Source organism: Erinaceus europaeus, chromosome 4 (genome assembly GCF_950295315.1).
Source record: "Erinaceus europaeus chromosome 4, mEriEur2.1, whole genome shotgun sequence".
Classification (NCBI taxonomy): Eukaryota; Metazoa; Chordata; class Mammalia; order Eulipotyphla; family Erinaceidae; genus Erinaceus; species Erinaceus europaeus.
Window position 1 is genome coordinate 118,528,263 of NC_080165.1, and position 13,370 is coordinate 118,541,632.

The 13,370-nt window shown below is 38.1% G+C and overlaps 1 non-coding gene across 1 annotated transcript; it reads left to right on the top strand.

Moving 5' to 3' along the window:
* The first annotated feature begins 229 nt into the window (after positions 1–229).
* Positions 230–293, top strand: LOC132538484 (small nucleolar RNA SNORD31). Its single transcript, XR_009549840.1, has one exon. It is a non-coding gene; the product is annotated as a small nucleolar RNA SNORD31 (small nucleolar RNA).
* The last annotated feature ends 13,077 nt before the right edge of the window (positions 294–13,370 follow it).

A 13,370-nucleotide genomic window follows, 5' to 3' on the forward strand; every position in this document is an offset into this window, starting at 1 on the left:
AAGTATATCTTCCAGATGCCAGGAAAGCTTCCCCAGTAGATGATTCATGAGATAAGGATTTATCCTTGCTAGCCTCACCTAAACTGAAGATGGGAAAACAAAATAATGATTATTCCTTGCTTGTGTAGTTTGGCACAGAGTAATAAATAACATACAGAGTGTTAACCAACTAATGAGTAACAAGAAAGTGACAATTCCAAACCAGGTTTTTATATAAGAAAACCATAGTGACACTAATGACAGAAGTAGTGCCAGTCTGATAACTGTGACTGATATGAATTTCCTGAACTGTGAGAAAAAAACGTTGAAATGTAAAACATTTAACTTAAATAAATAAATTTTAAAAATTTATATATATATATATATATATATATGAGACAGCAAATGCTGGAGAGGTTGTGGGATCAAAGGAACCCTCCTGCACTATTGGTGGGAATGTAAATTGGTTCAACCTCTGTGGAGAACAGTCTGCAGAACTCTCAGAAGGATAGACATGGACCTACCCTATGATCCTGCAATTCTTCTCCTGAGGATATAGCCTAAGGAACCCAACACACCCATCCAAAAAGATCTGTGTATACATATGTTCTTAGCAGCACAATTTGTAATAGTCAAAACCTGGAAGCAACCCAGGTGTACAACAACAGATGAGTGACTGAGCAAGTTGTGGTATATATACACAATGGAATACTTACTGCTCGGCTATACAAAACAGTGACTTCACCGTTTTCAGACAATCTTGGATGGAGCTTGAAAAAATCATGATAAGTGAAATAAGAAACAGAAGGATGAATGTGGGATGACCTCACTCTCAGTTAGAAGTTGAAAGACAAGATCAGAAGAGAAAACACAGGTAAAACCTGAACTGGAGTTGGTGTATTGCACCAAAGTAAAAAAACTCTGGGGTGGGTGAGGGGAGAGTACAGGTCCAAAAAGGATGACAGAGGACCTAGGGGGGGTTGTATTGTTATGTGGAAAACTGAGACATGTTATGCATGTACAAACTATTGTACTTAACTAGGTGTGCCACCACCTGGCCCCCTCACTTTTATTCAACTTGATGTATAATTCACTGACTTCTTGATTTCTACTGGATACATATTGTGATTTATGTTCATTTTGAATCTACCAGATTTATAAAATGCAATTTGAATCCATATTTATGAAAATAATTTAGTTAGAAAATTACCTTTAATGACTAATTTTATATATGATGTTTTATGTTAGTAAATAATCTATTTATTTATTTATTTATTTTAATAATAGAGAGAGTACTGCTCATCTGTGTTTTCTGATGGTACTGAGGGTTAAACCTTGGAAATCAAAGCCTCAGGCATGAAAGTCTTTTTGCATAACCTGTGCTTCGATACTTTTTCTTTGTAAAAGTTATTAGGTCAGTTTGCTTCTTTGTAATTTTCAAAATTATTGGGGGTTAGGGGCGGGGTGGGGGGAAGGATTGCGTAATAGTTATGCAAAAAGACGTTCATAGTTTAGCCTCCAAAGTCCCAGATTCAATCCCCAGTACCATCACAAACCAGAGCTGAGCAGTACTCCAGTAAATAAATAAATAAGAATAATTTCCTCTTATTTTAAAATACTTTGTTTATTGGATAGCTAAAGAGAGAAATCAAGAGGAAAGGGGGAGATGGAGATGGAGGGATAGAGAAAGATACCTACAGCACCTCTTCACTGCTTATGACACTTTCCCCTTACAAAGAGGGGTAAGGTTCCTGTGATTTGTAACATGTGCAGGCTATCACATGTACCACCACCCAGTTCCTTGTTTTTAATATAAATTTATAGTATGAATCATCAGTATAGATTTAACTAATTTCAGGATCTTTATCCGTATAATTTTCTACATATGATGACTTTAGCTAATGTAGATTTTTAGCTTTTGATTGCAAGTGGCTGCTATATATATATATCTCTTAGAATAATATCCTTTGGTCACACTTTGAACATTTAAACAAGGGATTAAGAAAGAACTACATGTGGTAGATAGCATAATGGTTATGCAAAAGACTCTCGTGCCTGAGGCCCCAAGGTCTCCAGTTCAATCCCAGTACTACTATAAGCCAGAGCTGAGCAGCACTCTGGTCTCCCCCCCACCATTAAAGTAAATAAAATGGTTTCTAAAAATGAAAAAATAATAATTAATGTGGGAGTCAGGCAGTAGTGCAGCAGGTTAAGTACACATGACACAAAGTGCAAAGACCGGGTCTCGGTCTAGCCCCCGAGACCTGCAGAGGAGTCGCTTCACAGGTGGTAAAGCAGGCCTGCAGGTGTCTATCTATTTGTCCCTTTTTCTGTCTCCCCTCATCTCTCAATTTCTCTCTATCCTATCCAACAATGATGACATCAATAACAACAATAATAACTACAACAGTAATAACACAAGGGCAACAAAAAAAAACTTAATTGATTAATGTTAAAAATATAGAAACAATTACATGCACATTTTATCTTTTTTTCATTTTATTTTGTGTTAAGAATTACATGCACATTTTATCTTCACCACTCACAACGTTTTCTCCCTGAAGGTGGGGACTGGGGATAGAACCCAGGTCCTTAGGCATTGTAGCATGTGTGTTCAACCAGGTGCACCACCACCTGGCCTCTTGTTTTGTTGTTGTTGTTTTTGTTTTAATATGCCTGATATTATAGCCTACAGGCACTGAAGTTAGTGATTAATTTCTTCAGCAGAAAATTTCCCTTCATGTACCTAATTTTTAATTTTCAAATAATTTCTCATTTGTGCAAGAACACCCAAAAACTCATTATCTGCCAATAGTACAAGAGCAATAACCTCTCAAACAGAACTTAATTCTTGCTATCATTTCTGTCAGAAACTTCATCGTAATTGTCAATGGTCATGTTACATGTTCTCCAGAAAGACTTGTTTTCCCCACCTAATACTTGATGATTTCTGGAACTATTTTTCCTCTTAATTGCTGTGTAGGTTTTGAATTGCATGGGGCCAGGAAACATGCAAAAGTAAATTCATAGATTTCACCACTTAAGAATTAACTGGATGTGGCTTATACCACAGAAAAATGCTTTGAAAATCCTTTTTCCCTTCCTTCTGAATACCTTCTAGCATAAACACAATGCTGTCTATGACATTCACTCTCTCAATTATTTGTCAGAGGCAAAACTTTGTGAATGTATTTCTTGTCTGTGAGACATAACAAGAGAATATAATGTTTCCTTTGTATGAAGAAATTAGTAACATGATGGATGAAACTTCAGGAACATTACATTAGCGAGTTATAACTCTAATAAAAAACATGCTTGGATCTTCCTTGCTGGATTTGAGACAATATGATTTGCTTTCAAGGAAATATAAGTACCATTTTTTTTTCTACTTTGGGATTTTCAGCTGGGTCAGCTGCTCAGAAAACTTGATATTTTGTCATTGTTTGCTATTATGGAGATCTCTTTAATATTTATTTATTTATTCCCTTTTGTTGCCCTTGTATTGTTGTAGTTATTATTGATGTCATCACTGTTGGATAGGACAGAGAGAAATGGAGAGAGGAGGGGAAGACAGAGAGGAGGAGAAAAAGGTAGACACCTGCAGACCTGCTTCACCTGTAGGAGGGGAACCGGGGGCTCGAGCCAGGATCCTTAGTCTGGTCTTTATGCTTTGTGCCACCTGTGTTTAACCCACTGCGTTATTGCCTGACTCCTTATTATGGAGATTTTTAGTTCTATTAAAAAAAAACTTGGGGGAGGGAGCTTTGGTGTTTATTTAGTTGTTCTTTTGTATGATGGATGGTTTTTGTTTTTATTTTTTAATGCGGTGCCTTGGATATAGAACTCAGGGTGTCTCACAGGACTGATTTAGTCACTGGGACCTTAGGCCTGGAGGATTCCTGGATGTTTTTGTTTACCTCCTTTGCATCACAAAGGAGAGACACCGAAGGGGGGAAAATGGAAAAGGGGAAAAAATATTTAAAATAAATAAATAAATAAATGATATATAGAAAAAAAACTTTATGGGTCAAGAAAGTGGGTTCATTGTTCTTAATAGTTGCATAGTATTCCATTGTGTATATATACCACTGCTTTCTCAGCCACTCATCTGTTGTTGGGCACCTGGGTTGCTTCCAGGGTGTAGCTATTACGAACTGTGCTGCTATGAACATAGGTGTACACATATCTTTTTGGTTGGGTGTTATGGAGTCCTTGGTGAGGGTGTGTACAATACAGCAAATCCTAACAAAGGGATTTTTAAAGTTAACCCAATTGCCAAACAATGTGATTATTGCAATAACTATCTATTGTCTTCTTAAACCCTAAGACAACAGGAATCTGCTGTTTCCTCTATAGAGCCTATGTTTCTCCCAACCCTAGAACCTCTAGGGTGGGGCTCACTTCCCTGCATGTTGCTCTCAAGTCAGGCCAAATGATATTTCATCTGCTGATTCAAACCTAGTCAATGCAACAAGTACGATCTCAGTATGCTTCCCCTCAGACTGTGTACAGAGACATCAGGCATGGATTGTCAACCCTTTACCCTCATCACACAGGTGAGACCTTTCCTTTCATGGTTTTCTCTAATTCCATTCCAGGAGGTTCACTTCCTAACGAAGTCCCAAAACCTAAATATAGGCCAGGTCCCATAAGATAGAGCATATGTTCACATGTATCCATAAATTAGGGCAAAATATATACCTGAAAGCAAAAATACACAATATTCTTTTTTTAAAAAAAAAGAATTTATTTATTTTTAAATATTCTCACTCTTTTTTCACCCTCTTAGAACACTACTCATCTCTGGCTTATGGTGGTGTATGGAATTGAACCTGGTCCCCAGACTTGAGATTCTCTTTGCATAACCATTATGCTATCAGCCCCCACCCAATATTTTCATTCTTTGGATAGAAACAGAGAAAGTTAGAGGGGATGGGAGATACTGAGAGATACAGAGGGGGGAGCACTCAGAGTGATGCTCGGTTCTGGCACATGCTGGCAATAGGGATTGAAGCGCAACCTCTGAAGCTTCGAACACATAAATCTGGTGCCCTAGCTCTGTGCTGTCTCCTCAGCTCTGCTCTGATTTTTTTTTAATTTATTTCTTTATTGGGGAATTAATGTTTTACATTCAACAGTAAATACAATATTTTGTACATGCATATCATTCCCCAGTTTCCCATTTAACAATACAACCCCCACTATGTCATTTATCATCCTTCATGGACCTGTATTCTCCCCACCCACACACCCCAGAGTCTTTTACTTTGGTGCATTTAGCCGATCTTGGATGGACCTTGAAAAAATCATGTGGAGTGAAATAAGTCAGAAACAGAAGGATGAATATGGGATGATCTCACTCTCAGGCAGAAGTTGAAAAACAAGATCAGAAACGAAAACACAAGTAGAACCTGAAACGGAATTGGCGTATTGCACAATATTCTATAGTGAGACTGCAAAAGCTGAATAAGGGCAAGAGACTGGCATACTTTAGCAATGACTCTTTAATCAATATCAGGCCACCTTATCAGCTGGGACCCTAATCGGGAGTCCTGAGATTCCCAAACAGACATGATGGGCCTAGACCTCAAATAAATCCCTCTCTCAATTGTGACCAGTTGTTTCTATCAAGAACAACAAAATAGACCCCTGTGTGGGCCCCCATAGGTCCTTGCCCTCAACTTGGATCAACCATGGTAGAGAATGTTCCATCCTCCAAAAGGGAGGATGGACAACATACTCTATGATACACCTGAGGAAGATGGGTCAATACTGGGGCAGCATGGAATGTTTCTACTCATGACCACAGAATGTGAGCTCAGATCTAGAGGGATGTAGAGGTCACACAGGCTCCTAAGCTAATTATGGTCCTCAGATCACATCAAATTGATGGGGTTTACAGTAATATACCCCTTTCCCATATTTGGGAGCTACTCTCTTCCCTGATCCAGTTTTCTGGTCTTTTTCCCAGCCACGATATCATCTTCCCAGACAATAATTAGGATCCACCTGCATATCAGATTTCAGGTTCAGGAAAAAAAAAAAAAAAAACACTAGTATAGCTACAGGCCCTTTGAAATATAACTAAAATATGCCTACTAGCTATGGAGGACCCCCCCCCCAACACTTCATCTGCACTATTCTAGCCTTTAGGTCCATGATTGCTCAACAATTTGTTTGGCTTTGTATGTTAACTCTCTTTTCAGCCACCAGATTCCAGATACTAGCATGATGCCAACCAGACTTCTCTAGACAATCCCACCAATGTGTCCTGAAGCTCTGCTTCTTCAGAGCCCTTCCCCACTAGGGAAAGAGAGAGGCAGGCTGGGAGTATGGATTGACCCGTCAACTCCCATTATTCAGCAGGGAAACAATTACAGAAGCCAGACCTTCCACCTTCTGCATCCCATAATGATCTTGGGTTCATACTCCCAGAGGGTTAAAGAATAAGAAAGCTTTCAGTGGAGGGGATGCTATACGGAGGTCTGGTGGTGGGAATTGTTCGAGGCTGTACCCCTCTTATCCTATAGTTTTGTCAATGTTTCCTTTTCCTAAATAAATAAATAACTTTATGATGGCTTTGTATAGCCAAATTTAGCTAATCTTTGAATCACTCCTCGGTATCATTTTAAGTTGTTATGGTACCACATGCTTTTTTTTCTCATAGGCTACTTAATACGTACTGCAAACAGCATAGTTTAGTTCACCTGATGCAGTCCCTCTTGTACTCTATTTGCAATCATTTCTTCTTCAGAATTTCTTTTTTTGTGTTTTAATTAGATATACATCTCTCATTAAATATATATATAAGTACACAGAAAGAGAGGGAGAAGGGGTGGGAGGGAAAGAGAGAAAATTAAAAGATAGATTATAGATTAGATAGATAGATAGATAGATAGATAGATAGATAGATAGATAGATAGACAGGAAAACACAGAAAAAGAAAGACCAGAGCACTGCTCAGCTCTGGTTTATAATGTTACTAGGGATTAAACCAGGCAGCTCAGACCTTCAGATATGAAAACCTTTTGCATAAACTTTATGCTGTGTACCTATAGTACAAAATAAAAATTTCTGGGTGCTTTTTCTGTTGGGTTTAAGAAATACAGATTAATTTAGGTACACAAAAACCATGATGGGTAAACAGTCAGGAGAAAAAAAACTAGCAGAGAACCAGGTGGCAGGGAATCATCCTTAGATTTAGTTCACCCGTGATCAGCTACGACACATGCAGATCCTGGGGGGAAACAACATCATCAGGTGTGGGGAGAATATCAGTAAGAACAGCAACATGAAGGGGTAACAAGAGGAATGAAGAGAAAAGCCAAAAGGGTGAACTTAAATAGCCTCTAATACTTACAATTCCTTGTAAGTTTAAGTGCATCTGTCATCAGCTCTTGACATCAGCCTGATATCAGCTGTATGCTAATTACATTTATGTCCCGTAATTCACTTTGCTCACCATAAATAAGACAGAGATCCAAATATCTCCGTGACCCTGGAATAATTTCTTGAGCTGATCAAAGATCTAGAGTTGAAATAAGAGATCAGTAGCTGCTGTGTTTTGCTCTCCCAGTCAACTAGCAATAGCAAAGAAGATCACTTGAGAAGACTATAAGACTATAATAAGACAAGACTAAGATTATTTTAGGAACCCACCAAGTCCCGTGTGAATGCAAACCTGTGTGCCTCATAGTCAGAGCATGAAATTAAGGTAAGATTCCTGGGGCTAAACGCCTGTATCTATTTGGAGACAACTGGCAACAGCCCAACAATTTGCCAGCTGAGGAGCCACTTCTGGTCTGAGTTTTATCAACAAAAAGACTGCTAAAGGGAGGAGAGGAGCCTGTAAGTCTCACCAATTGCAACTGTGAGTCTCTATTACTACTGTCCCTTGGAGGCTGGAACAATAGCAGGAAGGCCCTGTGCTGACATCAGGGGTCAAAGAAATGACCAGCAAACTCAGAATAAGATCTACACTCTTGGTGGTGTGGAAGTGGGGCTGTATAGTGGGGTCCCAGTGATTGGCTTTCTGTCCACCTCTTCTCACTGCTTGTATCAACAAAACAAACACAGACTCAAAGTAAAAGGATGGAAAACTATCATACAAGCCAATGGCCCACAAAAAAAGGGCAGGAACAGCTATTCTCATATCTGACATGATAGACTTTAAAATAGATAAGAATAAAAAAGATAGAAATGGACACTACATAATGCTCAGAGAATCAGTCAATCAAGAGGACGTAACATTTATTAACATCTATGCACCCAATGAGAAGCCATCCAAATACATCAAACATCTACTGAAAGAGCTACAGCAATATAGTAACAGCAACACAGTCATAGTAGGGAATTTCAACACCCCACACTCTCAACTTGACAGATCATAAAATCAGTAAAGAAATGAGGCATAAAATCAGTAAAGAAATGAGGAGCTAAATGAGGAGATAGATAAACTAGAACTATTGGAAATTTTCAGTCATTCATTCCAAGAAACTGGAATACACATTTTACTCAAGTCCACATGGGTCATTCTCAAGGATAGACCATATGTTAGGCCACAAAGACAGCATCAGCCAATTCAAGAGCACTGAAATCATCCAAAGCATCTTCTCAGACCACAGTGGAATTAAACTAACACTTAACAATCAACAAAAGATTAATAATAGTCCCAAAATGTGGAAGCTCAACAGTACAATCCTTAACAACTACTGGGTCAAAGAGGAAAGAAAGAAAGAAATCAAAGTGTTTCAAGAGTTCAATGAAAATGAAGACACAAGCTAACAAACTATTTGGGACACAGCTAAGGCAGCACTGAGAGGGAAGTTCATAGCCATACAAGCACACATTAGGAAACAAGAAAAAGCACAAATAAACAGCCAGATTGCATATCTTAAAGACCTAGAAGAAAAAGAACAAAGGAACCCTAAAGCAAACAGAAGGATAGAAATCACTAAGGTTAGGGCAGAAATCAGTAACATTGAAAATAAGAAAACCATACAAAAGATCAATGAAAGTAAATGTTGGTTCTTCAAAAGAGTGAACAAAATCGACAAACATTTAGCCAGACTCACAAAACAAGAAAGGGAGAAGACACAAATAAATCGGATAGTAAATGAAAGAGGAGATATCACAACAGACACCGCAGAAATTCAACATATCACACGAGGCTTCTATGAACAACTATATGCCACCAAGCTAGAGAACCTGGAAAAAAATGGATGATTTCCTAGATACATCCAACTTCCAAAACTAAATAAAAAGGAAGTAGATAAAATGAACAGGCCCATCACAGCTAAAGAAACTGAAACAGTTATTAAATCTTCCTGGACCAGATGGTTTTACAAATGAATTCTACAAAACCTTCAAAGAAGAACTAATATCTCTACTTTTAAAAATCTTCCAGAAGATTGAAGACACTGGAATACTCCCTGCCAGCTTCTATGAAGCCAACATCTCTCTGATACCAAAAGAAGACAGGGACACAACCAAAAAAGAAAACTACGGACCAATATCCATGATGAACATAGATGCGAAAATATTAAACAAAATTCTAGCCAACCGGATACAGCAGTATATCAAAAAGATTATTCACCATGACCAGGTGCACTTTATCCCAGGGATGCAAGGTTGGTTTAATATATGTAAATCAATCAATGTGATCCACCACATCAACAAAAGCAAGACCAAAAACCACATGGGCATATCAATAGATGCAGAGAAAGCAGTTGACAAAATACAACATCCCTTTATGATCAAAACACTACAAAAAATGGGAATAGATGGAAAATTCCTGAAGATAGTGGAATCTATATATAGCAAACCTACAGCCAACATCATACTCAATGGTGAAAAACTGGAAGCATTTCCCCTCAGAACAGGTACTAGACAGGGATGCCCACTATCACCATTATTATTTAACATAGTGTTGGAAGTTCTTGCCATAGCAATCAGGCAGGGGCAAGGAATTAAAGGGATACAGATTGGAAGAGAAGAAGTCAAACTCTTCCTATTTGCAGATGACATGACAGTATACATAGAAAAACCTAGGGAATACATCTAGAAACTTTTAGGCATCATCAGGCAATACAGTAAGGTGTCAGGCTACAAAATTAACATTCAAAAGTCAGTGGCATACCTCTATGCAAACACTAAGTTAGAAGAAGTTGAAATCCAGAAATCAATTCCTTTTACTACAGCAACAAAAACAATTAAAAATCTAGGAATAAACCTAACACAAGAAGTGAAAGAGCTGTATTCTGAAAATTATGAATCACTACTCAAGGAAATTTAAAAAGACACAAAGAAGTGGAAAGATATTCCATGTTCCTGGGTTGAAAGAATTAATATCATCAAAATGAATACACAAACCCAGAGCCATATACAAATCAAGATCCCAAGCACATTTTTCAGGAGAATAGAACAAATGCTACAAATGTTGATCTGGAACAAGAAAAGGCCTTGAATTGCCAAAACAATGTTGAAAAGAAAGAACAGAACCAGAGGCATCACACTCCCAGATCTCAAATTGTAATATAGAGCTATTGTCATAAAAACTGCTTGGTACTGGAACATGAATAGACATACTGACCAGTGGAATAGAATTGAGAGCCCAGAAGTAAGCCCCCACACCTATGGGCATCTAGACTTTGACGAAGGGGCCCACTATTAAAGGGAGAAAGCAGAGTCTCTTCAACAAATGGTGTTCGAGGAAATGGGTTGAAACATGCAGAAGAATGAAACTGAACCACTATATTTCAGCAAATACAAAAGTAAATTCCAAGTGGATCAAGGACTTGGATGTTAGACCAGAAACTATTAGATACATAGAGGAAAATATTGACAGAACTCTTTTCCGCATAAATTTTAAAGACATCTTCAATGAAACAAATCCAATTACAAAAAAGACTAAGGAAAGCATAAACCTATGGAATTACATCAAATTACAAGGCTTCTGCACAGCTAAAGAAACTACTACCCAAATTAAGAGACCCCTCACAGAATGGGAGAAGATCTTTACATGCCATACATCAGACAAGAGGCTAATAACCAAAATATATAAAGAACTTGCAAATCTCAACAACAAGAAAATAAATAACCCCATCCAAAAATGGGGAGAGGACTTGGATAGAATATTCACCACAGAAGAGATGCAAAAGGTTGAAAAATGCTCCAAGACTCTGATTATCAGAGAAATGCAAATAAAGACAACGAGATACCACTCCACTTCACTCCTATGAGAATGTCATACATCAGAAAAGGTAACAGCAGCAAATGCTGGAGAGGGTGTGTGGTCAAAGAAACCCTCCCGCACTACTGGTGGGAATGTAAATTGGTCCAACCTCTGTGGAGAACAGTCTGCAGAACTCTCAGAAGGCTAGGACCTGCCCTATGATCCTGCAATTCCTCTCCTGGGGAAATAGCCTAAGGAACCCAACACACCCATCCAAAAAGATCTGTGTACACATATGTTCTTAGCAACACAATTTGTAATAGCCAAAACCTGGAAGCAACCCAGGTGTCCAACAACAGATGAGTGGCTGAGCAAGTTGTGGTATAGATACACAATGGAATACTACTCAGCTGTAAAAAATGGTGACTTCACCGTTTTCAGCCGATCTTGGATGGACCTTGAAAAAATCATGTTGAGTGAAATAAGTCAGAAACTGAAGGATGAATATGGGATGATCTCACTCTCAGGCCAAAGTTGAAAAACAAGATTAGAAAAGAAAACACAAGTCGAACCTGAAATGGAATTGGAGCATTACACCAAAGTAAAAGACTTTGGGGTGGGTTGGTGGGTGGGGAGAATACAGGTCCATGAAAGATGATGAATGTCATAGTGGGGGTTGTATTGTTAAATGGGAATCTGGGGAATGTTATGCATGTACAAACTGTTGTATTTACTGTTGAATGTGAAACATTAATTCCCCAATAAAGAAATAAATTATTTAAATAAATAAATAAATAAAACCATGTGAAATGTTAAAAAAAAAATGAGTGGCTGAGCAAGTTGTGGTATATATACACAATGGAATACTACTCAGCTATACAAAACAGTCACTTCACCATTTTCAGTCGATCTTGGATGGACCTTAAAAATTTCATATTGGAAGTTCTCCAAAGATGGCAGACTGAGAAGCTTCTAATGGCTTGAGCTCTGACCACATCTTCTGGAAACAGTAGGATTTTCTGCCTTTAGTATGCCAGTCAATAAGGGGTCCTAGTGGTGACACCAAGGAGGTGACTACAACTTAATTTGGGTTAAAAAATAGAGTAGAAAAAAAGGGAAAAAAAATTTCTTTTAAGTTATTAAGCAGACCTCCTCCCCCTTCCCCCCCATAACCAGTCCCTGGGGACCTGCTCCTAGCAGGCTGCCCTGCTGAGCTTCTTTCTTTACCAAGATTCTGTCCCACCAGGGAGTATCATGCATTCTAAGTCTATTCTCTTCTGAAACCTCGGGCCTTTTTTCTTTCTAAGTAGCCAACCCCCCCACTGCACCCCGCATAGCTAATTAAATAATTAAAAATAAATAAATATATAATTCTTTCCTTTCACCACTCTTTTATTACTGTTCTTTTTCTTATCTTTTCCTTTTTTCTCTCTCTCTTTTTTTTTCTTTTCCTCATTCTTGTCATCCTTTCTTCCTTAATCCTACAGCTTCCAAAGCCACAGGCCCCAACCCCCACACCAACAAACAGTGTGCTTTCACTGAATCACTGATACACATTTGGGAATTATTTTGGGGAAGAATTCTGACTCAGAGTGGACTCTCACTGCGAGTATCTCTGCTCAACTTCCCTTCCTCCTTTAGCTACCCCTAGAATATACAGGGGATAGTAGATTTGCATAACGGTCTATTTCAGCTATCCTTGTCTAGTCCTGAGGTGTTTGTTTTTTTAATTTTTTAAATTTTTTTTTCTTCTTTCTTAAAAATTAGCTGCCGCTGATCATGAGGTTTGAGGTAATCTGGGAAAGGGTTTTTTTTTTTACCCTGCTCTATTTTATTATTAATATTATATAAAGGCATAATCTCCCCCCCCCTTTAGTTTGATCAGAATTAACTCTTAGCATATATTTCAGTGCTAGAGTAGTGGGCATCTTATCTATTGTGGGAGGAACTTGTCTCCTTAATCCTACCTCCTCTACAGACTCTCCCCTCCCTCCCCCTCCTAGCTAATCAAAAAAATTAAATTAAATTAAATTAAAAATAAAGTAATAAAAAAAACCTTTCCTTTCACTGCTCTTTAATAACAGCTCTTTTTCTTATCTTCTCCCTTTTCTCTCTCTTGTCCCTTCTTTCTTTGTCTTTTTTTTTAAATCTTGTTATACACTTCTTCCTTCCTTCTTCTTTGCCTTTCTGAATTTGTGAATTATTTTGGGGAAGAAAT